The sequence below is a fragment of the Myotis lucifugus genome, unplaced genomic scaffold, assembly GCF_000147115.1.
Source record: "Myotis lucifugus unplaced genomic scaffold, Myoluc2.0 scaffold_152, whole genome shotgun sequence".
NCBI lineage: Eukaryota > Metazoa > Chordata > Mammalia > Chiroptera > Vespertilionidae > Myotis > Myotis lucifugus.
The window spans coordinates 1419662-1429861 of NW_005871200.1; the positions used below are offsets into that span (position 1 = coordinate 1419662).

The following is a 10200-nucleotide window of genomic DNA, read 5'->3' on the forward strand; positions in this document are numbered from 1 at the left end:
TTTAAGAATTTAATTCAGTTGGTCTTAGGCTATGAACCTATATCAGGCCCCTTATGTTTCTTTTTCCAGAAACATTTCACAAATGAATGAGTTTCTGACTCATCACACCCTGCTCAACTCTAATATTAATTTTTAAAACATTAATCAATTTTTAAGTGCAAACTAGTGTTATGCTTATCAATATATTTAATATTATAATGGCTCATAAATAATTTAGAGTCAGATATTACATTTTTATTCTTTTATTAATGGAGTTAAGTCTATTTTTTAAATTGTAATGCATTTAGTATTTTCTCATTGTTTTCTTTTTTTTGTGTGTTTTTATTAATTCTTACTTTTGTTTTCTTTCTTGGAGATTTGAAAGTTTTTTATCTATTTTTAATTCTACCTCTGATTACCCTGAAAGTGTTTAAAAATATATTTATCCACATGTTTAGTATTGAAAAATGAAGAATAAATATTTGAACTCCTTTTTTTCATCCTTTTCAGATGAAGAATTTAGTGTGTGTTTTTTGTTTGTTTTTCCTTCCAGCTTCTCCTTAGCCTCATCATTCCAGCTTCTGTTAATGTCCTGCAGGTTTTTTTTCCTTCCCTTTAGAATGATAACTTAAAAACTACTGTTTTTCTATTACCTACCTTCTCTTTCAGGAATTATTTTAACATTTGGTTTTACTTTTTGTTACCATTGTTACATCGACCTCTTTAATTTTATGGTTTGATTTTATGGTCATTGGAAAGCTTATTAAAAGTATAATTTCTATATTGGATTTTTAATATGTATTTATTTATATCTTAGTAGGCTGGAGAATAACTTCAAGTAATTTTTTTAAAAAGTAAGGACTTGTGAATGGTTTATATACTGTGACTATGCACATAGGAGAACAACATTTTTATTTCTTTATACATACCAATAATAAATTAATTTGGACTCAGCTTCTTTAGTTAAAACATTTTTCTCCTAAAAACTCTGTTGATGTTGTTTTACTATTTCTTGACATTAGCAATAGAGAGCACACTTGGATGGTTTTTTGTACATATTTTTTTTCCTATACCCTTATAATTCAACAGTATTATAGGAGATATCTTGGTATGAGTCTCTTCATTATTTTCCTGGTACTTTAAGTAAAAATTTTTGCAAATTGCTTTGTTTCCAGTGGTAGTGATTTTTTCCCTGTAACTATACCTAAAATTCTCTTTTCTTTCTTTCTTCTCTGATCATTTAAATACCTTTGTTCTTTTTCTCTACACTCTTGAAAAGCTGCTCAGGTTTGTCCTTCATAAGCAAAGATTTTGTTTTTATCCACAAAGCTAAACTTCTCTTTTTACTTTCAATGTAGATTTTAATAATGTTATTGCCATTTTGGCTTCCTTGCAGGCTTTATCTCTTGCACCCAATTTTCATATCATGACATTTAAAAATCTCATTATTTCAATTTTCTTTCTTTTTAGAGGTATGTCTGCTTATTCCTAGTGTCTGAGTTCTGATGGACACAGAGGGAGCTCTTGCACCATGTAGTTTCCAAGGACACCTTTTCCTTAGTGGACCAGCAGGAGCTGCTGCAGGTGAGTCTTGGTTGTCTGCTGCAAACGCCAGTGGCTTGAGTCTTATTTTGATCAAGACTTTGAGCACGACTATTATCACCTTTCCCCCCATGTTTTAAAACAGGGCCTTCTCAACCTTGGCGCTATGGACATTTGGGTGGGATAATTCTTTGCTGTAGTCATGTCTTATGCCTTGTAGGATGTTCAGCAGTACCCCTGGGCCCTACCGATCGAAGGCCAGATGTATCCTGCTGCCCCCCCTCCCCATTTCTTCAGACACTGCTACATGTCCCTAGGAGCAAAATTTTACCTCATTGAGAACCACTGTCCTAAAGGAACTTTGCAAGTTCAACGCAAGTCAAGAAAGATAAAACAAGATTGCTAAATAATTAAATAGAATGGAGATAAAAATAAGTCAAGAATTATGAAAGGACATATTTTAAAATATTTTAAAGCAACGTATACGTTCACAGAAACAGTTTGGTATTTCGAAGAATGGCCAAAGGTCATAAATGCTCAAAGTGGTGGATAGTTTTATGATGCCATTAGTCCGATAATTACACAACAGGAAAGACAGCAAGAGCTGAGATGTGACAGCCAAGCCACTGTTCCAATCTTCAGTGTGGGACTGACATGGAGCTAAAAACCAAAAGGTCAACAGATGCATAGATAAATCAATATTTTGTTCCAGAACATCAGTTTCAAGAGCAAGATAGTACATTTCAGTGTCTCCAGATACTCTGAAAATTGGGGACTGAAGGAAAGAAGTGTGTGAATGTGATTTTTAATGAGCCATGTAGCATGATACGAGTCATTTATATCATTTGATACAGTTGGCGTTTTTCAAGGCAAAAGTTTTATGTCCTCATAGCAGCATAATCTGAAGCTTACCCTATTTGAGATAGTTTTTAGTGTTTGAATAAAAGTTCATTGTCTTAATTCAACCAGCCATACTATATGGCACAACTAATATGATTACATAATTTTTGGCAAGTATTTTATATTTTCTCCTTTAAAATTTAAAGGCAATAATCTGCATGGACTTAATTACACTGTCATCTAAATAAATTTATATTTTGAAATGGGTCCAATGTATGATTATGAAATGCATTTTGCCATTGTTTTCTTTACTATCCTTGTTCAGAAAGAAAATGACTAATGTCTTCTAGTAATAGCACTTATAGGAAAGATGGTTCATGTAGCAACAGAATCCTTCATGAATGACAGTTAACTTCTCCTGGTAGTCCTTTTTCCTTTCACTGTCTAACTTGCTTGAATAGTCTAATTGTGTGTAAAATGTCCAAATTTTAGATTTTGGGCAAAATAATCAAAACACTGCACACTGGTTCCAATAATAAAAGTGCCTACATATTTGTCATCAGTTGACATGTGTTTGGGAATCTAAAGAAACCATGAAGCTTAAAAGGCTAAAAAGGGAAATCAAAGAAAACTTTTCCTCCATTTGAAACTATATTTTGAATAATGTAAATTGTCAATATTGTTATCGCAAACAAAAGCCTTAGCATTTTTGGCAGGCTGTAAGAGTACAAGACAACGAGAAAGAATTCTTTGGCCTCCCACTTCTCTCTCTCTCAGTTGTTGCAGGAGTCTGAGGTATCTCTACATATAAAAGCCTAATATGCTAATTATCCCTCTAACTGTTTGGCCAGTCGCTATGACACGCACTGACCAGCAGGGGGCAGACACTCTGGTAGATTAGCTTCCTGCTGAGGAGGAGCTGGCCAGGAGAAATTAAACTCCATTTTGCAATTTCTAGCCAAATCTGGTTGAAGAGCCACGCAGTCCTCTGAGTACCTGGGGCACCTGGGGAGAGTTAGGGTTTGTGATTAGGTATCTGCTGACATTTCAAATGCTTGCTCTCTCCATCACAACCTGCACCAGGGCTTTCTATGCTCTCAGAGTAATATCCATCAGAGTAATAAGCATCATGGGCCAGGTCTCACTGGCTTCAACAAGAGGCCTTCAGGAATCCAGACCCAAAAGGAAGAAAATAGGAACCATCACATGGAGTTTCAAAGGACTGATTCACATAGCCAGGGACTCCTAGAGGAATTTGAGAGGGCTGGAATCACAGAAATGCTGTTTGGGTTATGTTCAACACAACCAGACTTTTATCCTAAACTGCTGTGGTTATATAAGAAAAGAGCAGGTAACTCTTATGAAAGTTTATGAATTGCTTCCTCTGTGATATTATAGTCCGGTTGCTTTTTCCAGTAGGACAATAAAACAGTTTTAATAAAAATGATCCCACCTGCAAAAAGCTGGTAATCCTCAGCTTGCAATCTAAGGCCCTGCAGTTCTGGGTTAGTGAGTAAGGGAATTAATTGGTGTTATGTTAGATGCAAAGGGATCCCCCAGTGTTCTGTGATGGCGACAGAAACATTATTAAAAACCACAAGTAAAAAACAGCAGCACAATTAAAATGTAAAGTAAAAGCCAAGAGTTTAAAACTCAGCCTGATTCACTGTTTGTCTTGAGGCCTCCTGACAAGAGCGGTGTCAAAAATTTTGCTTTTTGAAGAAATCTCATTTTAATATTTTAAATTAAATGCAGACCATTATGGAACCAGTATAACTCTGAAGTAATAAAAACTATTCTACTTTGATTTGCTTCTTTCCTGAAAATTCTAAAATAACCCTGGCAGATCTACATATGTTACTGGCACCAGGTCATTCACCTAGGTCTAGTGGCTTGTAGAGATCCTGGTGCAATTAAAAGGGACACAGAGACCTCCATGTGTATATCATGTTAGGTGCTTTGTGAACGACATAGTATCTACTGTCCTGTGGAATCTAGTCAGGACCCTGGTTCAAGTCTGACTTGCAAATTTCACATATTTTTATTAGCCCTAATATTGAATATCTTCTTTTATTGCTTCTCAGTTTTATCTACTTCCAGTCATCAGTGCCACACACATAACAGGGCAAGGGCAGGAGATCTTGATGCTTACCTGGTTTAGAAGTCTTATCTTGCTTGATATATTATGATTTACAGCACTACCAATAAGTTCAGCATTCTGCATTTCCCCTCTATTTTTTAACTGAGGCATAAAATGCATAAATGAGGAAAATGATAATGATGATTACAATCAAAATATGCTCACTTGATGAGAAATATGAAACAAACTTCCATGAGTTATTGCCAATATTCTCATTTAGAAACAGGAATAAGTCTAATTGTCATTCAAGTTTCTTTAAACAATTTTTTTGACATTTCCTTGACATAAAGCTAAAGAATGAGGAGTGGAGAGAGATTTCCAAGTGAGATATCATGTGTGAGGTTGCTCCTTAGCTTACAATAGATTGTTGGCAAGGTTTATTAAGTAAAAAAAAATGTGGAAATACCAAATTTATTTATCAGTTTGATGAAAACTGCTGTTACATAGATGCTTTCAATCTTTTATTTCCTATTCATCAACAATAAAGCAATAAGAAATTATTATTGCTGCAGTTTAAAAATGAGGAAAGTTGAAACACAGAGGATTAAATAATTGGCCTAGAAACATAGCTAGTAAGTAGTAGAGTTTGGTTATTCTCTAAGTGATGTCTGCTGGGGCTGCAGTCATCTGGGGACTGTGAGACTGCAACATCCAAGAGGACTCACTCACAGAACGACCAGTTGGTGCTGCTTTTGACTAGGAGCTCAGCTGGGACTGTCAACCCAAATATCTCCATTTTCATTTACATGACTGCTTCATGGGGCTTGGGACAAAGGAAATGTTTCAAGCATTAAGGCAGAAGTTGCAGGTTTTTAAGACTTCATCTCTGAAACTATACAGTATTATTTCTGCTGCATTCTGTTGGTTAAAACTGTCACAGGGCCAGCTGAGATTTGAACGGAGGAGATATCAGAGGGAGGGGCAAAAATTTGTGGCTCCTTTTAATCCATCTTAAGTATTGACTAATTCAAACAAGAAGAATGATCTAGGACAACTGTTGTTTTAATTGTTCAGAATGGTTTTGGGTCTTTGCATATGATCTGATATTTGGTATCACTTCATTTTGTTATATTGGACAAAGCCTGATGTTTAGAGATGGAGATTCAATTAACCAATATTTCATGAATAGAATATTTCAAAATGTATTATTTCTAAGGTGAATTTTGGAAAACTCACAATTTCGCATTTATCAGCTAAAATGGCATCAGGTATAGACTTCCCCATCAGTCAATCCTCTCTTCTCTTTATGGGAACTAGAGGCCATGAAGGGCCTTGCGATGTTTTAAGCAGAACTATGAAGTATTGAAACTGATTTTCAAAAACATAGTCATGCAACTAGTGCTGCCCTATCTAAATAATTATCTTGGAAGCTATATCATTATTCCAATGACACTGTTTTATTTTAAAGGTTCTGGAAATATTATTTTGGAATTGCTTTCAGAGTCTATAACATTCACTTTGGGAAAATCATGGCCAGTTATCTTTTTTGAGTGTGACTAATTTTTTAAGTGCTGTAGGCCAAACAGACCTAAGTCTGATGAATATGTTGGGTGGTCAAAGTTGGAGTCCTGGTTTTGGTGTTAAACAATATTTAATGACAAACGAATTAGGATTTATTTTCTTTTTGCTTAAAAATTGGTTTCTGATAGTAAGACCAAAAAAAAAAAAATTCTAACATGTTTTGGGCAGTAGCATCCTATTAAATAATCTGCTTTTCAAGGTATCTATTGTGGGGGGAAAAACACATTTGGATGTGTAAGTTCTGGTATATTTATTTAAAAAACAGATTTTGTCATTATCTTTTATCACTTATAGTCTGATCATGTTTTTTTCTCATGTTTAACGTTAATATACTGTGTATATGATATTAACTATATGTCATGATTTAAAAACATTTTACTCTTATTAATGTTTAAATCTTCATAATAATGTCATGTACATATTATTTAATAAATATATTATTCAGTTTAGAATAAGGAAATCTAATTACAGAGCATTAGAGACTTTTTTAATGGCACTTTAGGTGTAAGTGCTAGAATAGCAATAAAATCAGTGTTTTCATTTCCTGCCTCTCATATTGCAGCAATAGTTCTTACCATGAAATGGTATTAGAAATAGTAGAAGAAGGCAGCTATTTTATAAAGATGTAAAGATACTTGGATCTAAAAGAATTAAAATAATATTTTATGGAAGAGTATTTTTTTAAAAAAAAGTATTTGTAAGACTGACCTAAACCACTAATTTTTCTCATAGTAATCTCAATTGATTCCATTCATAATTCTAGTTTCATCACTTTTAAGTGGATTTTTCTCTTGTTTCTAACTGCATATCCTAAGCAGGACGCTTTTGTAGCGCTTTAAACCAGGCCATTTGATTTTTCTAAGAACTAGTCACAAGATCAATAGTGCCTGCACCCTATGCCAGTCTGGGAACACAGTTGTTGTTCAATAAATGCCTATGAAAAAAGAGATTCATACCCTTGGGAGAGTCACCGGAACAATACATCCTTCCCCAGGAGGAGAAATTGCCTTTCACCATAAATGGCTGTGCCACTGTTTTACAATCCCTGAGCCTGTCCTAAGTATTTCAGCAACTCCCTGCAAACACTTCTCTACAGGTTTCTCAGCAGAGTGAAGAACACAGCTCATTGCAATTAAGCCCTACTTCTGAAGTTGTCCCTGTAATCATGCACCTAGCTGTCCTTGCGCTGTCTGCAATTTTTTTTTGCTCTAATTAAAGGATGAGAGTTTCCTAATAACATTAGCCTAGAAGAACTGCAACCAGAGAACTCTATTTCTCTCTCAACTCACGTTCAGCTGTATATCAATCTTACAGGTAACCCAAGACTGATTTGTTAGAATTCTGCAGGGTCTTGCTTTTCCTTTTGGCATGAATTAGAAATTTCTGTCTTCAATCCTATCCTTACTGATACTGTCTTCCTGTTCAGTCCAGCAAGGCTGGGGTGTTAGATGTAGTAAATGGGAATGAGTAGGAGTATGTAGTCTTTCCCCATGAAAATGTTCCAAAGGTAAGAAACTTTTACAGAACTACTGGTTTTTATTTTTTACTTTTAAACAAGGAACAAAATTCTTGTGATAAATTGTAGTTGCTAGATTGTAAATAGTAAGGGAAAATTTCTCAGATGGCTTGACAGCATAAACATACCCAGGCCTCTTCTGTATGAAGAAAAGCACAGACAGGTTCCAAAATGGGAAAAATAGCTGTAGAGTGTGCCAAACAGGGTAGCAGATTTGTCAAGTCTCGGCTCTTAAATTTGTCAAAAGGCCAATACTCTAAAACTTCCTCGAGGTAAACCTTTCATCACTTGAACCAAGACTCAGAGAAGCCACGATTCCTAAAACGGGGTTGGCGACATCTTTTTGTGCAGTTCAGATAGTACCTGCTCTCCAAACATGGAAACATGTATTTATGTGTGTCTACATGGGGCATACAGACAAGGGTTTAGGGAGGAAGACTGTTAAAATTCAACAATTTCTTCTGAGGCTTCAGTTGATTATGTAAAGACTAGAGGCCTGGTGCATGAAAATCGTGCACTCGGGGGAGGGTGAGTCCCTCAGCCTGGCCTGCGCCCTCTCACAGTCAGGAAGCCCTCGGAGGATGTCCGCCTGACGGTGGGGAGCGGGCCTAAGCTGGCAGTCGGACATCTTCAGCGCCTGCCCTGCACTCGCCAGCCCAGCTCAGGGCTTCTGGCCGAGCGGTGCTCCCCCTGTGGGAGCGCACTCACCACCAGGGGGGCAGCTCCTGCGTTGAGCGTCTGTCCCTGGTGGTCAGTGCGCGTCATAGCAACGGGTGCTCCGCCATCTGGTCGATTTGCTTATTAGCCTTTTATTACATAGGATTAAGTTAGTGAGTGACTTGAGCTATTGTTATCAGTCACAAAGATCATAATGAAGATCATAATCTTCAGATCCAAGCTAATAAGGACTTTTTCACACGTATCCACGGTCCGTATCAAAATGAAATGCTTTTAAGGGAAACCTTTTTGTCTTTTTAAAAGTATAATGAGACACAAGTGGAAGAAATAGAAGCATGATGACCCAAGGCTCTCTGGCTGTATGAAGCTTATTTTCCAAACAAACAAAAAGGAAAAAAAAAAGATTACATGAGTGGGGACTGGAGCATGTCAGTGTGTTAAGTAGGAGAAAGGTGGGAGAGGAGGAAAAGGGGAGGGCCGAGCCTAGAAACGGGCGCTGCTCCCGCCCCGGAGCGTAGCCATGGCGCCGGGGAAGGCGCGCCACGTGCGCCCCAAGCGTGAGGCCAGGGCCCCCGCTTCCAAAGCGCCTCCCCCGGTGCCTGCTGATAGAGAGTTGTGTTCCGAGATTAAGAACGCCCCCCCCGCCCCCCCCGCCTTTTAAAAAAACAACACAAAACAGCAGGTAACCTGTTCGGTGGGGCTAAGTTTTAAAAAACTTAGTTCTACCCCATTTTGCCTAAAGAGAGAAAAAAAGATGGCCGGGACCACGGCATTTGTCCTTAAAGACTCCTACGACACCACACTTGTTTTTTTTTTTAAGGTCTCACATATTTATTACCGAACCGACCTCTGAGTGCAGGAAAATATTCACCGAGAGAAAAACCTCATTCTTCCAATTCCCCCCCAAAACGTCCAACTGTCCAGATGGTAGCGACCGTTTCAGGAACGTGTGGGTGCGGGACGCCAGCTGCGCGACGCGGCGCTTCCTCACAGGCCCAGCTTGGTCCGTCGCCAGTGCCTCCGCTTGGCGTTGTACCGGATTCGGTTGCCCGTTTTCATCCAGATCCACTGGGGAATGGGCCGGTTCTGCTTCTGCTTCTTGGCCAGGAACCTCTTGATCCTGAAGGTCTTGTGAGAAGACATAGCGAAGGAAAGTCAACCGCACACACCAGCCGGCCGCTCGCAGGGGTCCACCGTCAGCGCCCGTCAACCGTCGGCACCACCTCAGCAATGGCGAAGAGAGGAGGACGTGGGCGGAAGTACATGCTTAGCGGAGCTTCCGGGGCGGGGCCTGGAGGCTGACGTCAGCGCTCTCCCCTCCCGCGCAGGCGCTCTGGGAGCTGCGGAACGGCGCTTGCGTGGGCCTGGGAGGGGGCGTTCCTGTGAGTGGTCACTGCCAGCGGCACCTGCTTGGTGGGTGAGGACGACAGCCATTAGAAATACCAAGGCAAATGGTGAGCGCTCCTTCTTTCTATTTTTTAAACTCTTACCATTTGCAACAGCATGGAGAGTATTGTGCTGAGCGCAATAAGCCAGTCAGCGAAGACAAGTATCACAGGATCTGACTCATGCGTGGAAGCTAATGGACAAGGTAAACCGGATGAACAAAATAGATCCAGAGACATAGTAGCATGGAACAGACTGTCCAACCTCAGAGGGAAGGCGGGGGTGGGTGGGTGGGGAGAGATTAACCTGGGAACTTACATGCATCTCCTGGACATAGACAATAGAGTGATAAAGGCCTGGGAGGGGGAGGTGCAGCGTAGAGAGGGGTCTATGGAGAAAAAAAATAAAAGGGACATCTGTAATACTTTCAACAATAAAGGTTAAAAAAAAATACTCAAGCAGAAGCCCCTCCAAAAGGAAGCAGAGTGGTGGCACAGCACTTTAATTTTTTAAAAATTAGTTTTAATATTTAACGTTCATATATGTGCCAAACATTACAGAAACTGATAGGAAAATTTTATGAAATGCCTTCTCAACA

At 38.7% G+C, this 10200-nt stretch overlaps 1 pseudogene; it reads right to left on the reverse strand.

The window, feature by feature from the left end:
• Positions 1-9203: 9203 nt before the first annotated feature.
• On the reverse strand, positions 9204-9359 carry LOC102426727 (annotated as a pseudogene).
• Between the last annotated feature and the right edge of the window lie 841 nt (positions 9360-10200).